Source organism: Acomys minous (genome assembly GCF_964271855.1).
Source record: "Acomys minous genome assembly, chromosome: 2".
NCBI lineage: Eukaryota > Metazoa > Chordata > Mammalia > Rodentia > Muridae > Acomys > Acomys minous.
This window is the reverse complement of record NC_140484.1, coordinates 48004394-48017073: the sequence shown is the minus strand read 5'-3', so window position 1 is coordinate 48017073 and position 12680 is coordinate 48004394. Positions and strand designations below refer to the sequence as shown.

The 12680-nt window shown below is 48.9% G+C and overlaps 1 long non-coding RNA gene across 2 annotated transcripts in view; it reads right to left on the bottom strand.

Annotated features, from left to right (window-relative positions):
• Positions 1–12680, bottom strand: part of LOC311583616 — a 38790-nt gene continuing 26110 nt past the window's right edge. For both annotated transcript variants that reach the window (XR_014774604.1, XR_014774605.1), the window contains 2 exons: positions 1376–1438; positions 1–572 (listed from right to left, as the gene is read on the bottom strand). This is a non-coding gene — a long non-coding RNA (uncharacterized lncRNA). The remainder of the gene's footprint in view (positions 573–1375; positions 1439–12680) is intronic.

Here is a 12680-nt window from a genome sequence, read left to right as displayed (position 1 = left end):
TATATTCCTAGGGGTGGGTGTTTGGGGTGTGTTGTAATCCATGTTTCCTGATTTTTCAAGGTGGTTTTCTCATCTTACTCCCACCAATTATATAGGACAATTCTGGTCACTTCATATCCCTGACAGAAATCTTTTCAGTCTTAAGCCAAATTTCCAGGTACCCTTTGGGGGACATGGTCCCAGCCTGCTTATTTTTTTCCATCTGCTGAAATGGTTCCACTGGTCACAGCTTCCAACCTGAAAGCATTTTGCTATGGGTTGAACAGTCCACTCCTTCTGAGGGTGATCAACCCCTGCCCATAAAGCCTGTGAAATGGCTAGCTAATGAGTGGCGTCAAGTCCTCCCATATTAGCCTGAGTCACACAGGGCCATAGACTGGGGTCAATTATAAAGAAAGGTGGCTGAAGAGCTAGAGAAATTAGCAAATTCGGAGCACTTGCTGCTCTTATAGAGGATCCAGGTTCAGTTCCCAACATCCACATGGCGGCTCGTAACAGTCTGTAATTCCAGTTCAGGAGATCCAATACTCTCTTCTGGTCTTCTTGGGCACCACATGCCATGATGTTTATACCTACATGCAGGCAAAACACAAAGACGTATGGAATTCTAAATAAGGAAAATAGGAAGACAGGCAGGCAGACTTATTTTGACTCAGTTCTGAAAGTCCATCCAAGATCAAAGGTCTGCAACTTCTTGCTGGCAGCATCCTTAAGCAACATTGTACCTCACATAGTGAGATGGGCAGCATCCTTAAGCAACATTGTACCTCACATAGTGAGATGGGAGTGTGTGGATATGAATGGGGGAGGGGCGGGAGAACTTCTCTCTCCTTGTAAAGCCAGTAGGATTCAACCGTGAGGTCATCACCTAATGACCTTATCTAACTCTAATCTCCTCCCACCTTTGCACACAGTTCTCTTAACACAATGAGGATTTGCGGGGCTGAAGCATCAACTGCCGCCCCTGTGCCTTTCCTGCTTCCCATCTGCGCCTTTTAGGCAACCTCATTGGAAAGCATTTGGCTTCTACAGCACACAGAGGCTCTCAAATGTATGTGTATGCCCTGGTGATTAATATCATCCATTCCCTGAAAAGCATTCCAAAATCCGCAGTCATCTTTTGTGCTGTGTTTTCTGAGCCAGCGAATATATCAAAATTCAGCTACTGGTGTGGTGCGATGGCTCAGTGGGTAAGGGCACTTGCCACCAAGGCTGTTGACCCAAGTTCAATTCTGGGACCTACATGGTAGAAGGAGAGAATCAACTCTTGCAGGCTGGCCTCCATGTGGGTGCCGTGCCACGTAAGTAAATTTCTCTCCCATTTCTCTCCAGGGTGTTCCACAGTGTAGCATAAATCAAGAAGTGTGGTACGCACCTGTTAGACCAGCTCTTAGGAGGAAGATCCAAAGTTCAAGGTCATCCTGGGCCACAGGAGACTCTATTAAAAAAAAAAAGTAAAAGGGGAAGGTTGCTATGTGATTGATGATTGTTTATTTTGAAACTGGGCTTCATGTGGTTTGGGCTAATTTTAAATTCACTGTGTAGTCAAAGCTGGCCTTGAACTGTCAACTCTCCTGCCTCTACCTCCCTAGTGCTGGGATTGCAAGTATATGTCCCCACACAAGGCTATAATGTCATATTGAATCAAGCAAGTTCTCTGCACAGATCCTAACAGGAAACTGAGTTTCCTTCAGCCTCTGGCTCCCTTTCCATCTCAGCCACCATCAGCACTAGCCTGGGCATCAATGCCAGGCCCACCTCGATGCCTTCCCTCACTGAGGATCCACTGAGTCCCAGGGATGCCCATCCTCATGTCTGTCCTCACTCCTCCTCTGCAGAGAAGTGACTTAGCTGATAGCTGTCATGGGAGGAGCTTCTGGGCCCGCCCTATCTTTGGACAAAGCATCTCCTGATCTGTCTGACAGAGGCCTCGGGTGTTCCCACTGAGCCAAACTGAGCAGTTTCCTAGACGAATGTCAGGTTCAAGGATGGGAACATCCAAAGCCCACTTGGCCTGGGTATGAAGTCCCAGATGTAGGGAGTCACCTTACCCTCTGCTTTATGACAGTTCAGTCCTGGGTGGGAAGACCCTTTTCCCTGGAACCTCTCAAATCCAACATCTTGCCCCCTCCCCAACAGTCACTTTCCTCTGGCCAGTAGGCTTAGGTGGGAACAGTTTTCTAGAAGTGTCTAACAAGAGGCCAGAATAGAATGGGGAGTCATGGGTACAGGCAGGTGGAGGTGAGGGTGCTGGGAGCTGGAGGGGGAGATGGCAACTGGACATTCCTGAGAGAGGAAGCTTCCAGACCAAGGCAAGGAGGCTGCGTGGCAGCATATGAGGTGACAGGCTGGCCAAGTCAAGCATAGGCTTTCTTTTTCCAGACCTGGAGGAGCTTGGAAAAGACATTGACTGACAGGAGTGGGCAAGGAGACCAGTCATGGCATTGCAAATCCAGAATATTCCTCAGAAAACAGGGAAAGGCTCCATTTAACAGAACAGCAGTGGAGGTAGGCTCCATACCCCCACGGCGAGCAAGCTGCTGAGCACTCCATCTCAGCAACACATTTCTCCTGGCTGACAGCTGATGCTGAGGCCAGCGTTCAGAAAATGGGTCTCCTGAATTATACAGACGCAGGCTCTGGAGTGGTGGCTTGCAAGCTGGTGCCTGGCTCCTATGTGGATGACAAATATTTCCTAGTGCCCCTTTTACTGGGTGGAAATGAAATTCATAAATAACCTAACCTGTGTGCACATATGCTTTTAAACAAATGGGGGGAAAATCAATGTAATATACTAACTATATTATGAAGGAAAAATGAAAATGAATTCACAATAATACAAATTTCAGGAAGCAGGGTGCAAACTGACTATAATAGGTAGATAGGATTTCACGGCCCCATGTTTGTTCCTAGAGATGTGACCGTGAGGGCTACAGCAGCCATGAAGACAGTGGACACAGGTGGCTGCGAGGCTGACTCAGCCACCACAAGCCGCCCTGTTGCCAGTGACATGAATTAGGCACCGAGTCCTGGCAAGATGCCAAACAAAACAAAGGACAATCTTCTCTCCGAATCCACAATAGACTCGTTCCCAGAAAATTCTGTGTATATAAGAAACATGAAAGATTACTTTGTGTTTATATATAAACAGGTCACACTCATGCACACACACAGATGCGCGCAGCTATTGTGACCAAGAAGATGTCCTTGCAGATCTCCCAGAGTCCTCTGAGGAGCTGGCCGGGACTCATTCAGCACTATTGTTCTTTGAGCCACATGTGTGGTGACACCCACAAAGAGCAGAGTGTAGAGGCCAACGTCTAGTGGCTGAGAAGGGGGTGGGAAGACCTTGTGAGTGGGTCCCGGGAAGTGGAATCACACCAGAGCTAACTAGAGGTATCTGGCTGCTGAGACCTTCCCTGAGATGTGACCTACCAAAAAAAAAAAAAAAAAAAAAATGCTGAACAGAACAAAGTGCATGTTCTGTGAGGGTTTTGGAAGCTGGGCTATAATCCCCCCTCTCAGTCTTCACGTCATCCACAAGTCAACTATATACATAGTGAATGGCCAATAAAAATGATGCTCATACCTCTTAGTCACCAGGCACTGGGACCCACTCACTCACATAGCCTTCAACAAGGCCTGGGAGTCAGGGCCTGCACTCAACACTGTTTATAATGAGGACATTAACAGACTGGGGCTGTAGCTCTTGCCTAGCAAGTCCAAAGCCCAGCAGCGCTGCAAAAAAGCATGGGTTGTTGAGGTGGGGTTAACTGAAGCCTGGGGAAGTAATTCCTTGCCCAAGGCCAGGCAGTTTATACTGAAGGTGTTGGGGATCAAACCCAGGCCTTTGGGCATACTAGATGAGCACTCTACCAATCAACACACACACACACACACACACACACACACACACACACACACACACACAAATAAAATAAGCTTTTATGGGCTGGGGCTGTCACTCAGAGGAAGAGCTCTTTCATCAAATATAAAAAGCCATGGGTTCCATCTCCTGTAACAAAAAAGAAATGAAAGGGCCTGGCATGTAACAAATCCTGTGCTCAGGCCAAGGCATTTGAGATCTTGTTTCAAAATAAAATTAACAAACTTTTGTCATCCTGGAAGTTAAACATGCAGATGAGGAAAAAAAAAAAAAAAAAGGAAAAGGGAAGCAAAGCTGTCATTCTGCGCCCCTGGTGAGTCTCACTGTAAACATCTTATTGTCTGGCCCCTTTTTATGAATGTGAATGTTCTAATCAACATGAGATCCTACTGTCCTGCTGTCAGTCACAGCGTCAGCCTCTTCCTGCCAAGCCGTCTATATCTCTCTTCCTTAAAAACTATTTATTTGATTAATTTTTTTATATGTTTGTGGGTTCATGTCTTCATATATGTGAAGCCACTGGTGCTCATACAGACCAGACAGATCTCCTGGAGGCCAGACAGATCTCCTGGAGGCCAGACAGATCCCCTGGAGGCTACACAGATTCTCTGCTGGCCAGGCAGATCCCCTGGAGGCCAGGCAGATCCCCTGGAGGCCTCACAGAGCCCCCCCCTCCCCCGAGGCTACAAAATCCCCTGAGTCTGGAGCTGCAGATAGTTGTGAGACACCTGATGAGGATGCTAGGACCTCAGGCTTTGGGCTTGCCAAGCAAGCAAGGCTCTTCTCTAACCCTCCTCTGCATCTTTCCACTCCTCGGTTCATAATCAAGTTACTTGATTGCCCCCAAATATCCCTCCTGCGGATTGCCGGGAGTGCAGGTAGGTCCTTCTGACACCACAAGGCCCTCAAGTTGAGACTTCACCTGTCCCTGTGTCATAAAGATCTGGAACGACAGAGGCAGCTGTGTCATAGACTCTAGAGGCACCTGTCTAGGCTTGCCTGTGAAGGATTATTGTGATTCTGTTAATTGATGTGGAAAGACCCATTGTGCTGTGGATTCCCAGGCTGGGGTCCTAGACTGTACGAGCAAGGGGACTGAGCAACAGCACTCATCTCTGTCTCTTAATGTGAATGTGACGTGACCAGCTGTTTCAAGCTCTTCCTGCCTTAATTTCTCCACCACTGAGGTCTGTACTTGGAACTGTAAACCGAGATAAACCCTTTCGCATGTAAGTTGCTTTTGTTAGAGTATTTTAATCAGTGACAGGAAATGAAACCAAGACAGTCTTGCTTTGGGGCTGACTTATCTTGGTGGCACTGTGTCATTTTGTTCATTGCACTCCTTGTCTGCTACATTTACAGGCTTGAGCCATTCAGTGGTCACTGTGACAACATATCTGACAAATTAAGGGAAGATAAGTTGATTTGGGCTCATGGTTTTGGAGGGCCCAGTGTATCATGAGGCAAGGCAAGTTCATGACACCCAGAGCACATGATGGGGACAGATCAGGAAACAGAGACCTCTAGAGGAGCAAGGGGGGCATGTAATCTTCAACGGTCCACCCCAAGTGGCCCACTTCTGTCAGCCAGTAACTTCACGGTCTTCAAATAGAGCCACAAGCCAGGGCCTGGCCATTCAAAACGTGAGGCTGTAAGGAAACATTTTCGATTCAAATACAGGCATAGGCCTGTTATTATGGCTACCTTGGGGGCTAAACATGACTTCTCATGGTTCGAGACTGGCCTGAGCCACTTAATGAGACCCTGTCTCTAAATAAAATTGGAAAACGAAATCTGTGAAGAACCTTGTAAGGGCTCGGGCAGCAGCTAAATGACAGAGTGCAAAGGCCTAGCTTCCATCCCCAGTACTGGGCACACGGTGGGGTAGGAGGGGACACAAAACCCACACACCAAACACATGTATACATAACAATAGGGTGGGTGGCATCCCCCACTCACATGTCACCCTCCTGGGTAAGACAGAGCTATAGAGACAGTGTCACGCAGCAAGGCTGGGTAGAGGCATGTCCCAGCTGTGAGGCTCTATAAGAGTCTTGCTTGGGTTTTACAGCACAGGAACTGAAGGTCCAGGAGAAGCTTCTAGACCCTTGAATCCTTGAAGTTTAGCAAGGGTCTTTTTTCCTACCCCAACCCCCACCCGGAACCTGTTTGGAACATCTGTACAGGGCCAAGATGCACGAAAATATGAGCGTCATCTCAAGCAGGAAACTGAGACGCCCTGAGCAAAGTGACCAGAGTTGAGACATCCTGTTTGCCCTACTCAGGGCTCTACCAACCTTCTCCATCAGCAGAAAGCCCTGAACACCTGGCTTCGGCAACTTCTGGGCCCAGCCTGTAGTCAGGGCCCCCGGCACAGGCACACTTTATCCACAGAAAGCCCTGTGCCTACCCTTTTTTAGAGAGACCAGCTTTGTATTGGCATGGGGTTGTGGACACAGCTGTCAGGGCCCCAGGATCTGCCAGCTCAGCAGGGCTCAAGTTCTTCCTGAGAAGGAGGGGCCTTGCTACAGGCAGCAGAGGACACTGGACAGGAGGCTCTGACCTCACTCCCGAGCAGCCTCCCTTTTTCACTTTGGAGTAAACTGAGTCTCAGAGACTGGAAGGCAATTTCTAGACACACACACACACACACACACACACACACACACACACACACCAGGGAACTTGCCCCCCTCCTCTGTCCAACCAACCTAAGGAAGGGCGGACCAACCAATCCTTAACCCAGTTAAAAGCCACATGACACAAAGGGGGAACTAGCTAGAGAGCTCTGCTCACAATTTAGTCGGCTTCCTCCCTGCCATGTATTCACCTACTTCATGGTTGCCTGGCTTGAGCCAAGGACTCACTAGTAAGGGCTGGAGACATGGTTCCGTTGGAAAAGTATAAGCGCAAAGACCTGAGTTCAAATCCCAGAACCTACATAAAAAAGGCCAGGCATGATAGTGTTTACTTGTAATCCCAACATTGGGGGCAAGGGGTAGAGACAGAAAAGTCTCTAGGGCTCACCTACTGGGTGAGGTCCAGGCCATTGAGAGACTCAGAAAAAAAATGGTGCATGGAACCTAAGGAACAACACCTGATGATGTCTTGCTTACAAGAAGGGTATTGATAAGATGGAGCAGGGATTGAGGGACTGGAAACCAATGACTGGCCCAACCTGAGACCCACCCCACAGGAGAGAGCCAGCCCCTGACACTATAGATGATACTCTGCTGTGCTTGCAGACAGGAGCCTGGCATAGCTGTCTTCTGAGAGGCTTCATCCAACAGCTGATGGAAACAGATGCAGAGACCCACAGCCAAACAGTAGGCAGATCTCAGGGAGTCTTGTGGAAGAGTGGGAGGAAGACTTGAGGGAGCTGGAGGGGTCAAGGACACCACAAGAAAACCTACAGAGTCAACTAAACCTGGGCCCATGGAGGCTCACAGAGACTGAACCACCAACCAAAGAGCCTGCATGGGCTGGGACTAGACCCCCCTATACATATGTAGGATTTTAACTCTCAAGGCCCACCCCTGGAGATACTGTGGTCCCTCCAGCGAGGCTGCGCCTCCCATACCTCCCTAAACAGCACCACCAACTGGGGACCAAGTGTCCAAATGCTCAAGACTATGAGAGACCTTTCTCATTCAATCCAACACAGCAGTGGAGACAGAAAATTGGCCAGTGGCTCTCTCTTTACTTCAGCTCTTGAGAACGATAAGATTCTGTGTTATTATTGTCCCCTTCTACAGATGAGGAAACTGAGGCCCAGAGAAGTTTAGAGGCCTAGCTAAGGCCACGAACAAGAAGCTATGGAGTTGTTTGATTTTGAAGTATCGACGGGGAGAATGTCTACCATTTAGAGTGAGACTCTCAAAATGCTAAAAGTGACCATGGGGTACCAACAGGAAAATCCTCTCTGAGGAAAAAAAACTCACTAAGGCTGAATATCTCCAGCCTAGTCTAAAAATGTGTATTAGGCAGCTAATGCTGCAATGTTGCTGCATAACTGACATCCCACAGCTGGGTGGTTTAAAACAACAATCCAGTATTTTCGCCCTCCACAGCACAGTCGCACTTGGCTGTGTGGCTCTGCTTCAGGAAGCAGATGTCTCAGTCGATTTTTTTCTGTGAAAAAAAAAAATACCTGAGAGATAAGTTCGAGGATGAGAGCTTCTTTGGCTCATGGTCTCAGAGATTGCTGGCCAGATTTGCTGCTTTGGGGACACAGGGACGGACAACAACATGACTGCAGGGCAGTGAGGAAAAAAATGACTGTTCACCTCTAGGAGACAGGAGAGAATGCCTGAGGCAGGAACTTCCCTCTTCTTTCTTTCTTCCCAGCCTTTCATAGGGTACCACTCACATCCCCCTTAGTTAACCCACTCTGAAATGTCCTTCCAGACACATCCAGAAGTGAGCTTGTCTATTCCAGGCCCGTATGGCTACAGGGCTATTTTCCCCCAGGGCTTCCAGGCCCGCATGGCTGCAGGCACAGCACAGAGCTCTGTCTCTTCCTGTGGCCCTGTGTGCAGGCGTGCGTTTGAGAGCTTATTGTGGAAATCAGGTCACATGACTCTGGAGGCCAAAGGGTCCCACAAGTGTGCCACCTGCAAGTTGCTGAGCCAGAGAAGCCGGGTAGGGGGTGGCAGGTGTCCTTTAGCCTGGGAAGAAAGGAACAAGACTAGCAGTATGGCTGTCCAAGAGCAGGAGAGTGTCAGCTTGGCTGAAGAAGAGAGAGCACACCCTTTCTCCTCCAGGCTTCAGTTCAGGCCCTTGGAGGACTGGCTGCTGTCCACCCCGCTGGTGAGGGTGGCCCGGTGGTCACCCACTTCACACTCCTTCCACCATGATTTCCCCACCTCAGACTGAGCCAGAGTAAGCCCTTCCTTTCCCTTCCTCAGGTGCTTTTGTCAAAGCCACAACAAAAGTAAGCACTATGGGGGCTGGAGAGATGGCTCAGGGGTTAAGAGCACTGTCTGCTCTTCTTAAGGTCCTGAGTTCAATTCCCAGCAACCACATGGTGGCTCACAACCATCTATAATGAAGTCTGGTGCCCGCTTCTGTCATATAGGCACACATGTAAACAGCATACTGTACACATAATAAATAAATAAATATATATTTCTTAAAAGTAAGCACTATGGGTGGTCACCTAGAGAGTCCAGTGCCAATCTCTTCCAGAGACACCCTTATAGACACAGCCACCAATGTGTCAATCAGTTATGTGGGCATCCCTTAGTCCAGTCCAATGCACCCATACAATGAACCATCCCAGGCTCAGGCTGATGGGGCAGCAGCCATATGGGGCCTGTTTAGCCTTTGTCTACCTCTTAGCTCGCTGCTCAGTACAAACTGCATAGTAAGGTTACAGTCAAGGGGTTGAGGGACCACCCAGCCCACCACAAAGCCATGGAAAAGGAACGGGGGGTGATGGCACTCTAGGGCAATGGAGAATTGGGATCAATTCTGCAAACTTCACCACAGAAAAGATATGGTTAGGGCTGTGCAGCTCAGCCTATGGCTGAACATCAGGTGTGAAAGAAGCCGAGGAGGTCTTGGATCCATCTGTGTGTGGGGGCGGGTGGGGGTGCTCGTGTGCACGTGCAAGCCAGAGGAGAGCCTCAGATGGCCTCCACCTTGGTTTTTGGCAGTGTCTCAGAACTCACTGAGTAGGCTAGGCTGGCTGGCCAGCAAGCTCCCATGATCCATCTATCTCAATGCCCCCTCCCCCATCCCCAGCACTAAGAGTACAAGTTTGGGCCACCATGCCTGTACTTTAAAAAATATATATATGAGTTCCAGGGGTGAAAATCAGGTCCTCATGATTGCAAGACAACTGCTTTGTTGGCCGAGCCACATCCCCAGCTCCCAGACACCTTATAATAGGAGAAGCACCCAGGATATTAAAAATCAAGGCATGCTAACATGGTTTACAATAATTGCGGCATAGATTTAGATGTTTACATTTAGCAAATTAATGCTCTTAGCACACACGCAAATTGCCAAGCAATATAATTACGCTATTCACAAGAAAATTACAGGATTTTAAAAATTATTAATTACTGGTACACCCTGGGCAGTGGGGTCTAGCAACAGGCCATGGGTATGATGTTTTCTGATCAATGTCTTCATTTATTCTGGCCAGGGTCCTCAGCCCAGGGCTATGACCCCTTTTGGAAGTGGTGCCCAAATTCTAACCCCAAAGCTTTCCTTATGTGCTAGACATACCTTGGATGCTTTTTAAAAACCTTGGTGCCTGCGGTCTCCCTCCAGAGTCCTACCTTAATAGGTAGATGGTCCTTACATGGGATGCAGAGGAAGTTGGTGACAGGGGAGCCTTGCTCTCACCACACTTGAAGCCTACAAACCTCCCATATGTGAACAGACTAACTCTCTGGCTGCACCTGTCAATCTCTAACAAGGCACTTCCTGTACCTGCTGTCATGAGGGAAGGGTGAGAGTTTCCATGTGAAGTGTTCAAACATGGCACTTAGTGGCAATAGACGTGAGCTACGAGAACGGGCGACCAAGGTTTCGCAGTACTGAGGAAGCCCCAGGGGCATGCTGCATTGCAGAGCTTGGGCCTTTGGCCTGTGTAAAGCAGGCACTTGATAAATATCTGCCCAGTGGGATGGGTGCTTTATGCTTTCATTTCCCTTTGCCTAATGCTCTGATCTCTGCCAGATGCCAAGGAAGGAAATAATCTGATTATCTGATTAAAGTAATATGGCCCTCGCACTAGCCGCTCCAGGCTTAAGTCACCAGGGCAGATCTCTGTGGGTTAAGAAGCTTACCATTTAAGGAGTGAAATAACCAGGCAGAGGGAGCAATCCACTAAGCAAAGTGCCCCCCCAAGTGTCTGGAGACCCAAGTTCAATCCCTAGAACCCACATAAATATGGAAGGAGAGAACCAACTCCACAAAGTTGCCCTCTGAGCATGCTGTGGCACATGTGCCCTCTCCCTCCCCCCTCCCCTATCTCTTTCTCTCTATGCACACACACACACACACACACACACACACACACACACACACACACACACACATACACACACATATACACACACAAATAATTTTGTAATTTTATTTTTCCATATGTGTACTGTCTCTGTGTGTATATGGCACGTGTGTGTGCTGGTGCCCAAAGAAATCCCCTGCAAGCTAGAGTTACAGACAGTAGCAAGCTGCCTGATGTTGGTGCTGGGACTCGAACCTGGGTTCTTTGCAGTGCAAAGTGCTCCTAGCTACTGAGCCATCTCTCCAGCCCCATATAGTTTTCAAAAGGTCTCATCTTTTATGATTCCACAAGTCCATAGACACAGGGAGCAGGTTTTGGGTTGCCCAAGGCTGGAGGGGGGTGGGATGTGAGGAACACCTATTAATGGTACAGGGTTTCTTGGGGGAAAGAAGAGAATGTCTGTCCATCTGCTGGTGACTCAAAAACCCAAGAGTTTTGCTGAGCTGCATCCAGTTGTACATGATAAAGGTGTGAGTTTCATCTGTGAGGCGGCTGGGAAGACCTAAGTCGGGGCGACATAGACTTTGGAAGCGTAGTTTTTGGGCCAGGTCCTCATTTAACCAAGGCTGGTTTTCAATTCCAGATTCTCCTGCCTCTGCCCCCCAAGAAGTGGGATCGCAGGCATGCACCACTTTTTTCAGCTCCACAGACTTTCACACTGAGCAGAACAGTGTTTTCTTCTTACTCTGTAGCATGGGTGTTTGTCCTGGGCTCCAATCCTCATTAGAACATTCTGAGAAGCCTTTTAAAAGCCCCAGTGCCAAGATGTGCTCATACAGAGAGAACCCAGTAAGTCCAAAGTCCAGCCGGGGCCGGGAACCAGCACCCACAGGGGCCTCTGAAACACACTGACCAAACAGTAACAAAGCAGAACATCTGGCTTGACCAAGGAGGACTCTGAGGCCCAGAGATACTTTACTTTCTGCGTCCCTCTTAGGCAGACATATTGATTCATGCACAACAGCTTGGGCTCTGGAACCTGGTGGTTCTGGGTTCAAATCTGCAGTCCACACTCCGGAGCTGTTCCAAACACCTGCCCTTCTGGACCATCACCTGCTCGCTGAGCTCAGAGTCTCTGCTGTGTGGGGAAAGGGATGTGCAGCCATACACAAAGGCCTTCCCCCGGTAGCTGGCACACCACAAGCACTGGCCGTGCAACCATGAACCTAGGTGTCTCCATCATGCCTGCCGAGGAGGAAGGGAGTGCGGCTTCAGACTCAGTGTATCGGTGAAGTTAGGTCTTTGGAAATCATATGAATTTTTGGACTCCTGCTCATTATCTGAGCTGAAGAACATCACTCTGACAGGCCTGTTAAGTGCATCTTGCCCAAGCCTCTTTCCTCTACGGATATTTGAAGGGGCAAAATAAGAATAGGATGGCCTGGCCTCTGCTGCATCTGTCAGTGGGTTCTTAAGACTGATAATCATCCGCCATCGTCATCTCCAGCTCCATCATCAGTAGTTCAGGACACTTTCAAGACGTGTTTGCAAAGCCATGGTGGGAGGTTTCCAGCTGAGACATGCAGTTTCTGATAAGACCACTAGGGGTCTCCACGCTCCACCAAATGGCTTTTCCTATCAAAGGCCTGGAGCACAGGACTAGATGCTGACCTGTGTGGACCAGGGACTCCAGACCCTGGCCTTCCGGAGTGCCATCAGTCCTCACTTCTATTCACAAGGGTCGGGTTACAGATCACGGTGAGGTCTAGCCTCTGAAGATGTCAAGGTTCAGTGTAGTGATAAGATGTGCCAAGGATGGAGTGGAGGAGT